The 14,645-nt window shown below is 36.8% G+C and overlaps 1 long non-coding RNA gene across 1 annotated transcript; it reads right to left on the reverse strand.

Moving 5' to 3' along the window:
- Positions 1-403: 403 nt before the first annotated feature.
- Positions 404-1,278, reverse strand: LOC140179713 (uncharacterized). The gene is made up of 2 exons (XR_011873523.1): positions 1,150-1,278; positions 404-772 (listed from the first exon to the last, which is right to left on the reverse strand). It is a non-coding gene; the product is annotated as an uncharacterized lncRNA (long non-coding RNA).
- Positions 1,279-14,645: the final 13,367 nt, after the last annotated feature.

The raw sequence follows: 14,645 nt of genomic DNA on the forward strand, positions 1-14,645 counted from the left end.
AATTACAAAAGACAAATAATAATTTTTCTTTTGGGTGAAAGATAATAAATATCAATTTGTATAAGGTTAGTATGCGTTGATACGTATAAGTGTATTTTTTATTTGAAAATTGATGAAGTAATTTTTGGAGAAGCTACCTAGGTAGTGACAATTATGAAATAACAAAAAAAAATGTTGTACTCTAATTTTTAAAACTACAGTTATTCATAATGGCTGAAGTATCTAATTTGAGTTTACACCTAAGTTAATAAATTTTTAAGTAAAGACATCATGTCACAGAAGATTATTAGTGGACAAATCTAATCAACTAAACAAATACTAATTACTGTAATGAAAGAAGATGGTTGAAGATGGGCGTTTGTACGAGTAGGAAATGTTGCAAGTATTTTAGGCTGTAGTAATAGGCATGAAAATTTCTAGTAGTGTTTAGCAAAATAGAGTGTTTAGCAAGAATGACCTGCCTACATATTTCAAATGTTATAAGTTTAAATACCAATCATGATCCACAAAATGTATGTATAATTAATAAGAAAAGGATAAATGTTCATGAGATTCCAGATTTGTAGCGGCATCGGACCTGCAGGATTGTAATTGGTTCAATTGAGATGACCTTGAAGATCCCAACAGCTTTGGACTTGAACTTGCACATGCTAGTAAAGTCTGTCTAACCTCCAGAAATTATCCCGAAGCTACCGCTTTGTGTGCCACTAAATCTGATGTAGGTTGCTTCTACCTTAATGTGGTCGTGGGCAAGGATGAGTGGGTGCCACTCCTCATGTTTATATGAAATAGTAAAAAACCATAAACTAAGTAGTTATATCAAACATGCAAAGAAGATAGTAAACGCAAAATAGTGGAGGTTCGGTAGGTATTTCACAAATCGTGCCCCATTCGGCTTTATGATAACATAAAGGAAGGAATACTAACAATAAGATAAATTTGGGTTTTTCTTATCCTTGGAAAAAAATTCGATGCAACAAGAACTAAGATGCAATGAAAATTTTGTTTTTGTGATGAAAAAACAAGTAACATGTCCTAAAGGAGTTGGTGGTTGGCTATATTAGTTTAAATGTCTGATGAGACGGATACGGTGACGAAATCAAAACAACGATTGAAAAGTATTCGAAGAAGAAAAGCAGTGGGGATTACCTTGTTAGTCTTCGTGGCCATAGTTAGAGTGAGGAAATTGAGTCAGGGATTTTTTCAGGAGACGAGTTGGTAGTTGGATGCAAAACGACGAAGTGATCTGAGTATTATGGTCAGGAAAATGAAGTCCACAAGTAATTTCAGTTGGTATATATGAATGATATCTCCCTAAACCTCTTTTTTTCCCTCATGGGTCAAGGAGGTACAAAAAAGACCTGATCCGTCCACAAATATGAGCTTTTTTTTTGTAAGTATTTTTTGTTGTTATGCTTACAAGAGCAAGAGGTTTAATAATGGACATGGGTATAATAATATTAATAATAAGTTAAAAATAATAATGATAATAACATGGGAATAACAATATTAATAATGATAACTTAAAAAAATAAAAATAGAAACACGGTAATAATAAATTTAATAATAATAAGTTAAAAATAATTATTAATATCAATGTTGTTAAACATATATACAAAAAGATATCAGATATTTTTACTCATTACAATATCCTTATTCGTTTTATGATAAAATGATATTTATTGAATATTATTTTTAAATAAAAACAATATAATAAACATAAACTAATTTTTTAGTTGTTGAAATAAAAAATAGTTGCTTTAGTATGCAAATAAAATTATCAAATTTTTATTCGAAAAAAAAAATTACTAGAATTCTATATACTTATTTAATGATAACTAGATTATCATTTTGTTTTGACTATAATCTGTTGAAACCTGATTGTTTTTAAAATATTAGCGGAGATATCTATTTTAAATTTTAATTTTAGTCATTTTGACTATTTTATATTTTTTATTTACGTATACACTAAACCCTAAATCCTAAACCTTACACCTTGAATCCTAAACCTTCAACCTCAATCGTAAACCAAAACCCTAACACTAAACCTGACATCCTAAACCCTAAACCCTAACCCATAAACCATACACCCTAAACATTAAACCCAACATCGTACACCCTAAAAGACACAATGTTAAAAATAAACGCTAACCCTAAACACTAAACACTAAATCCTAAAGCCTAAGTCCTAAATCCTAAACCCTAAACCCTAGAGGCTAAATAATAAACAATAAACCCCATCCCTTAACCCTAAACCCTGATCCATGAACCTTAAATCGTGAGTCCTAAACCATAAACTTTGAACCCTAAACCGTGAACCCTAAGACCTAAACCTTAAACCCTAAATCTTAAGACCTAAAGCATAAATCCCAAACCCTAACCCATAAACTATATACCCTAAACACTAAACCCACCATCGTAAAACCCTAAAAGACACAACGTTAAACCTAAATCCTAACCATAAACAATAAATCCTAAACACTAAACACTAAACAATAAACCCTAAACCATGAACCATAAATCACAAACCCTAAATCCTAATCCTAAACCATCAACCCTGAATATTGAACCCTGAATCATAAACTCTACATCATAAAACCTAAACCCTAAACCCAGGGACGGATCTAGGAATTTGGTAGACCCTCCAGATACCACAGACCATGCCCTCACTTCGGTCTTACAGTTAGAGGGCGGAGAGGGATCAGCGACTGGAGCAAGTAGTCGCGGACATATGCATTCCACATGCTCAGTGGAAACTGGGGGCAGAGGGGAAGGTGGGCCATATCAGAGTCGGTGACCTGACGCCTTTGGCTAGGGGATGGCACCATTTTATTTTCCGGTCTATCATGCCTAAAAGCAACCGGTCCGAGTGTACTGTGGACCGAGCCATCATGATTCACTGCATTCTGTTGGGACAGCCAGTGGAGGTGGCAGACATTATTGCCCAGCAAAATTACCATATCGCCACCAACACCAAAGAGAATGCCAGGTTGGGCTTTCCACATCTCATCTTCCGCCTCTGTGAGGCTACTAGAATGAAGATAGAGAATGATTTTCCCATCCCAGTTGAGAAGCCCATCACAAAGAAGACTATGGAACTGGTAAGGGACTATCAGAGACTCCTAAGATTCGAACAGGCTGAAGAAGGAGCTCAAGAGGAGCAGCCACTGCCTCAGGGACACTACTTCCCTCCTCAAGATTACTAGCAGCAGCTCGCATATTCCATGGAGCAGATGAGGGTCGCTAATGACAGCCGTTGGCAGCAGTACATGGCGTCTGTAAAGGAGATGAGAGCCACACAAGACAGCCATTGGGCGCATCTCTGTACCACCCTTGATGAGATGAGGGCTGATCATAACCTTCAGTGGTAGGAGATCTCTTAGCTAAGACAGGATTACAGCCATTTGAGAGGACCGTACGGAGCACAGCCTAAGGAGAGAGATCCCTATTAGGGAGATTGAGGTGGCTCAGTTTCTTTTCATTTTCCTTATTATTTTGCTATTTTTATGATTATGTTCCTATTTTCTGCTATTTTTTGTTATTGCATGATCAGTTGTTATTTCAATTCTTAGGTTCTAGTTTAATTTACTGTTTATTTTGTTATTTAATTTTTATTCTAAAAGAGTGTCTCATGTATTGCTCATTGAGCTTGAAATCAAAAGAAAAGAAAGAAGAAAAAGATGTAATGCATGAGTGAAAGAGTTTATGAAAGAAAGTAGTCTCATTTAATCAAATGTGGTGGTGTTCTCTGTGATTCTGAATGCATGACATGAACCGTGCATGTTTGAATTCGAATAAAAGGATGTTGATGTATAAGGAAAAGGAATTTAGAGAACTATTATGAATTTTTTGAAATTAGTGAAAGTTGATCCTTGAAGCAAAAGAAACAGCAAAGGAAGAATAAAAAGCAAGGTCCAAGGCTCTGAGCATAAATGACTAGGGAGGTCAGACATGATTAAAAGCTCAAAGAATTGTTTCCCTAGTCATATACTTGTGGTGTTCTTGTGTCAAGTAATCCTTGAGACAGAACATTTAGAGTCGAGATCAAATGCATTTAGCAGAGTATGCCAAAGGCTTTGAGCACCACTGTCTGGGAATGGCTAAAAGAAAAATCAGAACTTCAAGAGAGTTCCCCAGTTAAGTTCTTGTGGTGTTTTTGTGTCAAGTAAGGCTTGAGACAAAACATTTAAAGTCACTTCTAAGCTCAAGGTGCAAAGCACCAATTAATTGAGAATTAAAGGATATCGGCTGTGTTCAAGGATTAAACTGAAGTATAAAGATCAGAGAATTCATAATATGATCCGGATTCTAATTCCAAATGACAGTGACATTCCTCTGATTCAAAGGAGAGTGAGATGCTAAAACTGTTCAGAATTACAATAGATAAACCCCACTTCAAGAAGAGACATGAACATAACTGAACTCTCACCTCTCATGCAAATTCACATCTTAATCATGTACTAATTTTGGTTGCTTGAGGACAAGCAACAATTCAAGTTTGGTGTTGTGATGCGTGAGCATCTTCTCTATCTTTTTCTAGTGAATTTGCATTTGAATTGATAAGTTTAATCAAGATTTAATATATTTTAGCCACCATGAATGCTACTTTGAGTTGTGTGCGATTCTGTTTATTTCAGGTAGCGTTTTGGACGAATTTGACAGAGTCTTCATGGAGAAACGAAGCTACAGCAGAATAAAGGCTAGAAGCCAAACTTGGAAACCTCCAAGTTTGGCGCCAGCACAAGCATTCCAAGGGAAGCAGTTCAGCCTCCTCCACGCCAAACTTGAAGTTCTTCAAGTTCGGCGCCAACATGAAGTCTCCAAAGAAAGCCACACGCACAACATCCATGCCAAACTTGAATCCTACCAAGTTTGGCACCACAATGAAGAATGCCAAGGGAATATATGCTGCGTAGTCCACGCTGAACTTGGAATAATCTAAGTTCGGCGCCAACCTTTAGTACACAAGTGGTCCCCAATTCGTCTCCAAAGGCCTGCGAATCAATTTTGTTATTTGATTAAAACTTTATTTCTTTTATAATTATGAAAAGATATGAGTTATTTTTAGGAAAATATATTTTACATTAATTAGGACTAGATATAAAAGGGAAAAGAATCAGTCATTTGGGCTCTTCTCTTCTCTTTTTCCTCATTCCAAACTTTACAGTTTTTCTGAATCCTAGTTTTTTTTGAACCATGAGCAACTAAACCTCCACTGTTAAGGTTAGGAGCTCTGTCTATTGTATGGATTGATACTATTATTTTTCTATTTTAATTCATGTATTGATTTCAATTTCAAGAAATGTTTTCATTCTTTATTTTATGAATTTAGATGGAACGGAAGTATGACCCTTGTTCTAATTGAGTTCTTGTATAACTTGGAAAAGCTCTTTACTTGAACAACATCTTGAAAACGTATTCTCCTAAATCACTAATTATCTGGACTTAATGGGATACGTGACATATAATCCTCTTATATTTAGGTAATTAAGGTTTTTGTGGCATATAACTAGAATTGAACTTCACCCTCTAATTGGAATTAAGTGCCCAAGGAATTGGCGGTTGATGAAGCTTAGAGGAGACTAAAAAGGTCTAAGAAATTAGGGTTTAGTCACATATAGTTTACCATGAATGGAATCTTACATGATTAAAATAGTTAGTAAGAATAGTCAATCTAGAAAATAGATAACTCTGAAGCCTTGACTGTTTCTCCATATATATTTCACAACTTATTTACTGTTGCTTTCTGATTCTCTGATTTACTATTAATGCTTTTGAACCTTCAAACACCATTTTCTGTTTGTCTGACTAAGCCAATCACTCAATCATTGTTGCTTGATCCATCAATTCTCATGGGATCGACCCTCACTCACCTGAGGTATTACTTGGTACGACCCGGTGCACTTGCCGGTTAGTTTGTGGTTTATAAATTCTGCACCAGCAAACTGCTTATCCTTTTCTGCTTGACAGAGCTTCTGGAAAAATGGCATCTTGGTCTTGTACTCATCAGCCTTAGTTGATATAAGCTGAGTGCCCACAATGCTTGGAGAGGGGTCACTAGCTTGCTTAGGAGGGGTGTTCTCAGCACTTGTACGTGTCTGATCACCCCTGCTTGGGTGTTCAACGCCCTTGCTGCCCCCTTCCTGGCGTTCAATGCCAGAAGTACCCCTTTCTGGGCATTGAACGCAAATGGCACTCCTCCTTGGGCGTTAAATACCCTCAGAGGTGCCTTGGTCTGTAGTCTGTTCATCTTCTATCAACTTCTCTTCCCTTTGTCTCTTGCTGTTCTGAGGCTGAGTGTTCAGGGTCTTTTCACTCCTAAGTTGGATAGCTTGACACTCTTCTTTTATCTGTTAAGATAATTGCTGTCTAGCTTGACTTAGCTGTGTCTCTATATTCCTGTTGGAAGCTTGAGTTTCTTGCAAAGCCTCTTGCAATTCCAACAATTGTTGTGCAAGGGAGTGTAGCTGTTGAGTCAATATGCCAATTTGTTCTAGAGGGTTATATGCAGTGGATACCGCCTTAACCTCTCCTTTTGTTGAAGTCTCATCAGATGAGTACAGATGCTGGTTGCTGGCAACTGTCTCAATTAGTTCACGAGCTTCTTCAATCGTCTTTCTCATGTGTATAGAACCACCAGCAGAGTGGTCTAGAGACATTCTAGCCACATCTGTGAGCCCATAATAGAAGATGTCTAGTTGTACCCATTCTGAAAACATTTCAGCGTGGTATTTCTGTAGCATCCTTCTGTACCTCCCCCAGACATCATGAAGAGATTCATTATCCTCTTGTCTGAAACCTTGGATGTCCAGTCTTAGCTGGGCGAGCTTCTTTGGAGGAAAATATTGATTCAAAAACTTGTTTACTAGCTGACTCCATGTTTTCAAGCTAGATTTGGGTTGGTTATCCAACCACCTCTTTGCTTGATCCTTTATAGCAAAGGGAAAGAATAGCAATCTGTAGACATCCTGGTCCACTCCCTTAGTGCGTACTGTGTCAGCTATTTGCAAGAAATGTGCAATGAACTCTGTGGGTTCTTCCTGTGAAAGTCCATGGTAATGACAGTTTTATTGCACCAGGGTAATCAGTTGAGGGTTTAGCTCAAAATTGCTTGCTCTAATGGGGGGTATACTGATACTTCTTCCATAAAAGTCAGGAGTGGGGGCCGTATAGGACCCCAAGGTTCTTCTAAACTGTTCATTTCCATTTGGGCCCATAGTGAACTCTTCCTGTTCTTGTACACACAGCTAAGAAACAAGGAAATGGAAAGATAGGTGTCTCTACGTCAGAGTATAGAGCACTTTCACTAAGATATCTTGAGAAGATAAGAAGAATGGAGGTAGAGGAGGAGGATTCGAATTTTTTTTTGAAGAAAAAGAAATTTGAAATTAAAATATTTTTGTTTTATTTTATTTATTTATTGATTTTTTAAAATAATAGAGAAATTAAAAGCTAAGACAACTAATTAACTAAAAAGATTGAAAATTAAATGTGATTTTAGAAGTGGTTTTCGAAAAAGAAGAGAGAGAAAGTAGTTAGGAAGTTTTGAAAAAGAGGAAAGAGAAAGGAGAATAAAAGATAAAACAAGTAACCAAGGTTCTGAAAATCGAATCGGTCATCGAACCATTCTAGCTACTGGTTCACTGGTTCATAAGTTTAACCGGTTCGACCGTAGTTGAACCGAAAAATCGTTTTATAATAAAATAATAAATATAAATAAACTGATATCATATAACCATGCAGGCAAACTCAACAATTATATTGAATTAGGGAAAGTATAAGGTATAGTGTGAATAATTCAACCATCAATAAAAACAAGCAAATTCATAACCATTAAGAAGGAAGATTGAATTAGTGAGAGGGTGAGCTTCTTGTAGCAGAGAAGAGGGATAATTGAAATAACAATCAATGAAACCATGCTAACTGCCCCTTTCTCTATTCCTCTATTATAAACATACCAAATATAGTTATAGTTTAACAAATTTCAACAAATCCAAATTAATATACTCACTAGCAAGAACAATCTCAACAGCAAGAATCACAATAACAATAATTTAATGAATTAACAAGAGCAAGATTGGAATAAAAAAAACCAACAACCTAATAACAAAAAACAAAAGCAATTTATATCCCAAGAATCACAATAACAATTAAAAAAATCAACGAATTAACAATTTACAAAAAAACACAGCAACCCAATAATCTGAAGAACAATAATAGGTATATCAAACAAACAACAACAAAACTTGAATAGAAAAATCCAACAAATTAAATCACAGCAACCTAACAATTTAGCAAATTAAGACAACAGCAGCCCAATAATTTAGCAAATTATCAACCTAACAAGTTCAAGAACAAAAAATCACAATAAAACCAAAAATATTAAAGACAACAGAGCAACAACATAACAGAAGTAAAAAGGTGAAGCATATGAATCTTCTAAATTGAAATAGTTATATGATGAAGGTATAGACATAGGGTTCCTGGAGAAGAGGTGGCTGGACCGTTGCGGAACTGGAGAAGGAGTGGTTGGACCATCGCAGAGCGGGAGAAGGGGTGGCTGGACCGTCGCGTAACTAGAGCCGTGGATGGTGGAACGCGGCGGAACTGGAACAGAGGAGGGTGGAGCGCGGCAGAACTGGAGCAGAGGAGGGCTGGAGCGGGGTGGACCAGAACCGACGCGGCGGAACAACAGCTGCTCCACGGAGAAACGACACGAGACGAGTTGAAGTGGGACGGCGGCTTCGAGCATATGCGATGCAATGCGACATGATGGTTGAGACGAGCAGAGACGATCCTAAAGTAGTGGGCGACGACTAGACCAGATTTGACAGCGGCGGTAGGACGGCGGTGGTGATAGCTTGAAGAAGAGAGTAGCGATGGAGGCTAGGGTTTTTTCTTTTGAGAGAGGGATGCAGATGGAAGATGAGTGGGAGACAGAAAGGGAGACGGTGACTCGGTAGGCTCTTTTTATTTTTTTTCAATTTTCTTTTTTTTTTAATTTAAAATTCAAAACGGTGAGTTGAAAAGTGAAAACTGGTCGGGTCCCGGTTCGGTCCGATTGACCGGTTCCTGGCCGGTCCGACAGTTCAATTTCGATTTTTAAAGTAAGCGGTTATGATATTTGTTCGAATCGTTTTTCTTGTCGATTCACGGTTCGACCGGTTCAACCAGCCAGTTTGAACCGGTTTTCAGAACCTTACAAGTAGTAATTAACTAACAAGATTTGAAAACAAAATAAAAGATTTGATTTTGAAATTAAAAAGAAAAAATTTAAAAGAAGATTTTGAAATTTAAAAATTGAAAGATAGAGTCAAACAAGGAAAGATAAGGTTTGAAAAAGATTTAAGGTTAAGTTTTGAAATTTGAATTTTAAATTTCGAATTTTAAAATTGAATTTTAAAATTTGAATAAGATAAGATATGATTTTTGAAATTTAAAGAAAGATAAAAAGGAAGAAAAGATAAAGAGTTGAAAAAGATTTGAAAAGATAAGATTTGAAATTCAAAATTTAAACTTTACTAACAAGAAAACACCAAACTTAAAATTTTTAAATCAAGATAAGAAAAGATAGCAAGATTTTCGAAAATTTAAACAAAGATAAAAGAATTTTTTTTTATTTTCGAATTTTAAAGAAAGAGAAGAACAACTAAGAGACACCAAACTTAAAAATTTAAGATCAAATAACACTAATTTTCAAAAATTAAAGGAAAAACAACTAAAAGATACCAAACTTAAAATTTTTAAAATCAAACAAGAAAAATTATCAAGAACAATTCGAATATTAAAAAGAACACTCAAGAACAGTTTTCAAAAATTTAAAGAAAAATATGAAAACAGACGGGACACCAAATTTAAAAACTGACACAAGACTCAACAAAAGTCAAAGATTACTAAAGAAAATAAAAGGTTTTGAAAAATTTTTGAAAAAGAAAACAAAAGACATAAGCAAAAGGGCAAATAAACCTTAAAGAATACCTAATCTGAGCAACAAGATAGTCCGGTAGTTTATCAATCTCGAACAATCCTCGGCAACGGCGCCAAAAATTTGGTGTACGAAATTGAACTCCGCACAACTGAACCGGCAAGTGCACCAGATCGTCCAAGTAATACCTCAGGTGAGTGAGGGTCGAATCCCACAGAGATTGTCGGATTGAGCAAGAAATGGCTATCTTGTAAATCTTAGTCAGGCGATTAGAAAAGATGGTTGTTTGTTTGAAAGCATAAACGAAATAATAAATACGAAATACCAGATTGATGTGAAAACAGTGTTAGAGATCCAGTTAAGGCTCCGGAGATGCATATTCTTTCCGGATTAACTTTTCTTACTGTCTACTTCAATAACGAATGATTCATTCAATGGCAGCCATAAGTGACTAACTCATGTCCTCTCATCAAGTTAATATCTTCTAAACCACAGCAATCCACCATATCCGAGCAACTCATGTCCTCTCATCAAGTTGACTTATGGCTTCGCACTGCAGCCGAAGATGAAGCTCTAAGCAATCCACTCCCCTTCGTGATCCTACTCAAAATGCCACAGATAAGGTCGGATCTTCTGGATTAGAGAGTGCTGCTTCTCTTACTCTAGCCTTAGCGCCACAGAGACCTCAGTAACCCACGGTCAATGGTATTTCATGTCACGTATCCAAAGTTGCCCAGGCACGCTCTTGAAATCCGTAATGCATTCTCGAGCTTTAATTCAATACTATCCGGGTCTGGACTCGCACGGAACCCATGTAGAACAAGGATGAATGTCACGGTTCACCCTCAATTCATTGAGATTGAAGAATGAGAACTCCTAAGAGAATAGAATTAGACATATTGAAATAGAAACAATAGTATTATTAATACATGAGAATCAGTAGAGCTCCTAACCCTAACTTAGGAGGTTTAGTTGCTCATAGCTTACAGAAGGATAGTGTGTAATTCAAAAATAGGGTGGAAGAAGATCCTAATAGGGTTGATCTTCTCCTTTAAATACTAATCTAATAACTAGAGATTACAGAAATAGGATAGACTGGACTTTTAATGCGAAAATCTACTTCTTGGGCCTACTTGGTGAGTGTTTGGGCTGAGGTTGGGGTGACTCCACGTGCTGGGACCCCTCTTGGGGCGTTGGACGCCAGGCTTTCTACCTTTTGGGCGTCAAAATGCCAGCTTGCTCCCTTTGGGGCGTTGAAACGCCAGGCAGGGGGTCAGATGTGCGTTCAACGCCCATTTTGGGCCATCATTTCCAAAGATAAGTATAGACTATTATACATTTTTTAAAAGCCCTTGATGTTAACTTTCCAATGTCGTTGAAAGTGCATCACTTGGATCTCTTTAGCTCCATATATCCTCATTTGAATGCATGAAGGTCAGAATCTGACACCATCTGCAGTCCTTTCTCTGTCTCTGAATTAGGTTTTTTTTCAAAACTTGCCAGAATCACCCAAAAATCACCTAAACACATAAGAAAAATACAAAAACCTATTAAAAATTGATAAAACTTAACAAAACATAACCAAAAATACTAAGAAAACAATACTGAAAAGTGTATAAAATATCCGCTCATCATTATCTTCTTCCTCCTTCCAGGCAAGAGTTTTGGACAAGATTTTTGCAACCACGTTCCCAGAGATGGACATCTTAAGAAATCATCCACCTCTATTTGAGTGGAATCTAGAATTTGTCCTGGGTGTTCCGAATTAGAACAACTAATAAATATTTATGTGAACCTGTAAACCCTAAGTGGTTATGTGTCTTCGAGTATTGCCAACTCGTTTCTCTTTTTGTTTCTGTGGGTGTAACATGACATTGCTACAAAGACAAGTCGTGGATGATGCTGTGGCTTCAGATGGAGCAAATGTTCACTACCAACCCTGCTGGCCAGAAGAAGGTAGTTTCTAGCTTTTGATTCGCTATATGCTACTTAAAACTCTGTCTGTTGTGTAAAGATTTCTGATGATCTCCATGAATGCATATTTTTTCATGTTGAAGAGCATAGACCAATTATCGGACAAGATACGAATTGACACTGCAATAGGCATAGTTAATGAGCACTTCAATGAGCCGAGGGATGAAATTAGGCAGTGGGCTGAGGTGGATTAGAAGAGTTGTAAGGCCATGGCAGCCCTTTTCCTATGACCATGTGAATCAGAACGATCAAGAGGCTTTCCTTCCAAGTTAACCAACTTAAATAATTCCCCTGTTACTCATGTTTTATTTATGGTTTAGGGTATATATCCCCCATGTGCCATTTGTTTTGAATACTTTGGGCTCTTTATATCCCCTTTTGTCAAAGCTAGGGTCAGCCATCACTTTGAAGTGGTGCCGAATTGTCATTAAACAAGACTCCACTTCGATGTTGAGGCTACCCGACTATGCATTTTTAAACTTATTCGGACATGTACATCCGAAGTAATGCAACTTGATGGGCATTTCTTAAATATTTTGTGCCGCATGCAAGGAAACATCGTATTCATATCTACTAAGGTTGACCCTATAACATTAATGTTAACGTACATGCATAATATAGCGGTGCTTTCCTTTTTTCTATAAGTGTGGCGACGAATTCTGATGTCGAATGTGTAACCCCAAATTCATCTTCTTCTGTTATAAACACGATTCACGCATGCAAGGAAACCTTATAGCCCTAGCAATTATGTTCATACTAACGTGAGGGGAACAGAATAAACTGGTTCCACTAATGATAACGATAACATAAAGTTAAGCCACCTCCTAACACAAAGAAAGGGGTCACGAGTTTCTAGGCCAAAATCCTACAATTGACACCCACACTAACTGTTGCATCACAGTTTCACCTCGTTTAGGAAGACCTTTGGTATGTTTTATCTAAGCTAAAGCTTCAATAAACCACAACAATGCCATCCTCTTCAAACCAAACTACAAAGTACGAAACAGAACACATACAATAAAAACGTAAAACCTAAATTGTAACTGAATCTTCTACCACACAGGAGAAAGATACAAACCAAAGACTTCCACACAAGCAACACTAACTCCAACTTTCAACAGCTTGTCCTAGCTTAGTATGCACGCCATTCGGGACATATTGGACAATAAAAGTATTATACAAAAATATCGCTACATAATTTATATTGCTAGAGAAACTATTAGATTTACAAACATTGTTACATCATTACAAAACATCACAAAATAATTGAACGAAATCACATAGGGCACAACAGCCAACACTGCATTACCATTTAACTCATTTTTTATCTACATCAAGTTTTTCACTATTCTACAACAACTCCTACTATTCTACGGCAACCCGTCCTAGACCCTAAACCTACACAGATCAGACACATACAGCACAAGTTGACCCCCCCACCACAAGTTAACATAGTAGTTGCATTACCCACACAGTTTCTATTACCGTTCAACCGAATTAAAAAGATCTTCATAGATTATAACTTATGCATATATCCATCCAAATGTCATTACCACATGTGGATTACCTAAAAACATAAACAATTATCCCTAAAGATGAATTACCTCCACGAAGATTAGTTCAAGAAACTCCCTCTACATCGAAGTAGTCGTCACATTCCTCTCCTCTTACCATGTTTTCATAAGCTGCCGCTGCCTCACAACTATCGATGTTCTCCCCCAGTTGTGATTCATGAAAATTTTGAGTATTGTGTCCAGACTTTCCACACAGTTGGCACTTCTGAACACGGTGGAACTTACCCGTAGTCGTGACAACTCTTCGTCTGCATCCTTTGTACCTTGCTCGCAACGGGTCTCAAATAAAAATCCTACTAACTTCTTTAGCAACGCCTAGCCTTTGGTAATGTTTCTCTCGCAGGGATAGGCACTCCTTGGCCAATCTTGTTTTCACGTCGAAGTAGTCGTCAAAGAACCGACAGGATAGGTTCACCAATTCCCTACAATCCTCCAAGATTGCCGTGTGCATGCTCATGTATGTTGCGTCTGGAATCTCCCCAACACATATTCTGTTGCTGGTCATACTCGGTTGCTTTGCCCTCTTTGTTTGATGTTGATTGGGTTGTTTCTTGATTGAATTTTATCAATGCACTTATGCTTTGCCTTAAATTACTAGCACCTAATTGGACTTGCACATTTACATTTTGTTTCATATTAGGTAAAATTTTTATAAGTGCACATTGGATTAAGTGAATTGAGTTGAAATTACTTGTTCATTATGATTTTCATATCAAATTCGGCACATAACAAGATACTTGTTTGTTTTTAATGCTTTGCATTTATTTGAGTGACTTGACTTGATTCTTATCAAGCTTATCACTTTTTGCAATAAATACCTTTACCATGTGACTATTTCATTATGTTTCAAGATGAATAAGTAGTCTTCTTCTTATTGGATTGGTTATTGCTTATTGTGCTTCCGTATCAACCTTGCGCTTTCACTTGCACAACTTCAATATCCAATATCTCAATTACTCAATTCACTTTTGTGGTTATCTAGGGTTGCTTATGCCTTAAGTTTTGCTTATTCTTTACTTGCAACTTAGGCTACTTAATTGAGGAATATATGCTATTTCTTTTGATAGTGTGGATACTGTTTACCCGGCCAATGTATGTGTTCTAACCCGTGCGCACATTTAGAATACACACATTGTCTTTTATCATACCATACACATATGAACTCTTCCTCA

The sequence above is a fragment of the Arachis hypogaea genome, chromosome 16, assembly GCF_003086295.3.
Source record: "Arachis hypogaea cultivar Tifrunner chromosome 16, arahy.Tifrunner.gnm2.J5K5, whole genome shotgun sequence".
Taxonomy (NCBI): domain Eukaryota; kingdom Viridiplantae; phylum Streptophyta; class Magnoliopsida; order Fabales; family Fabaceae; genus Arachis; species Arachis hypogaea.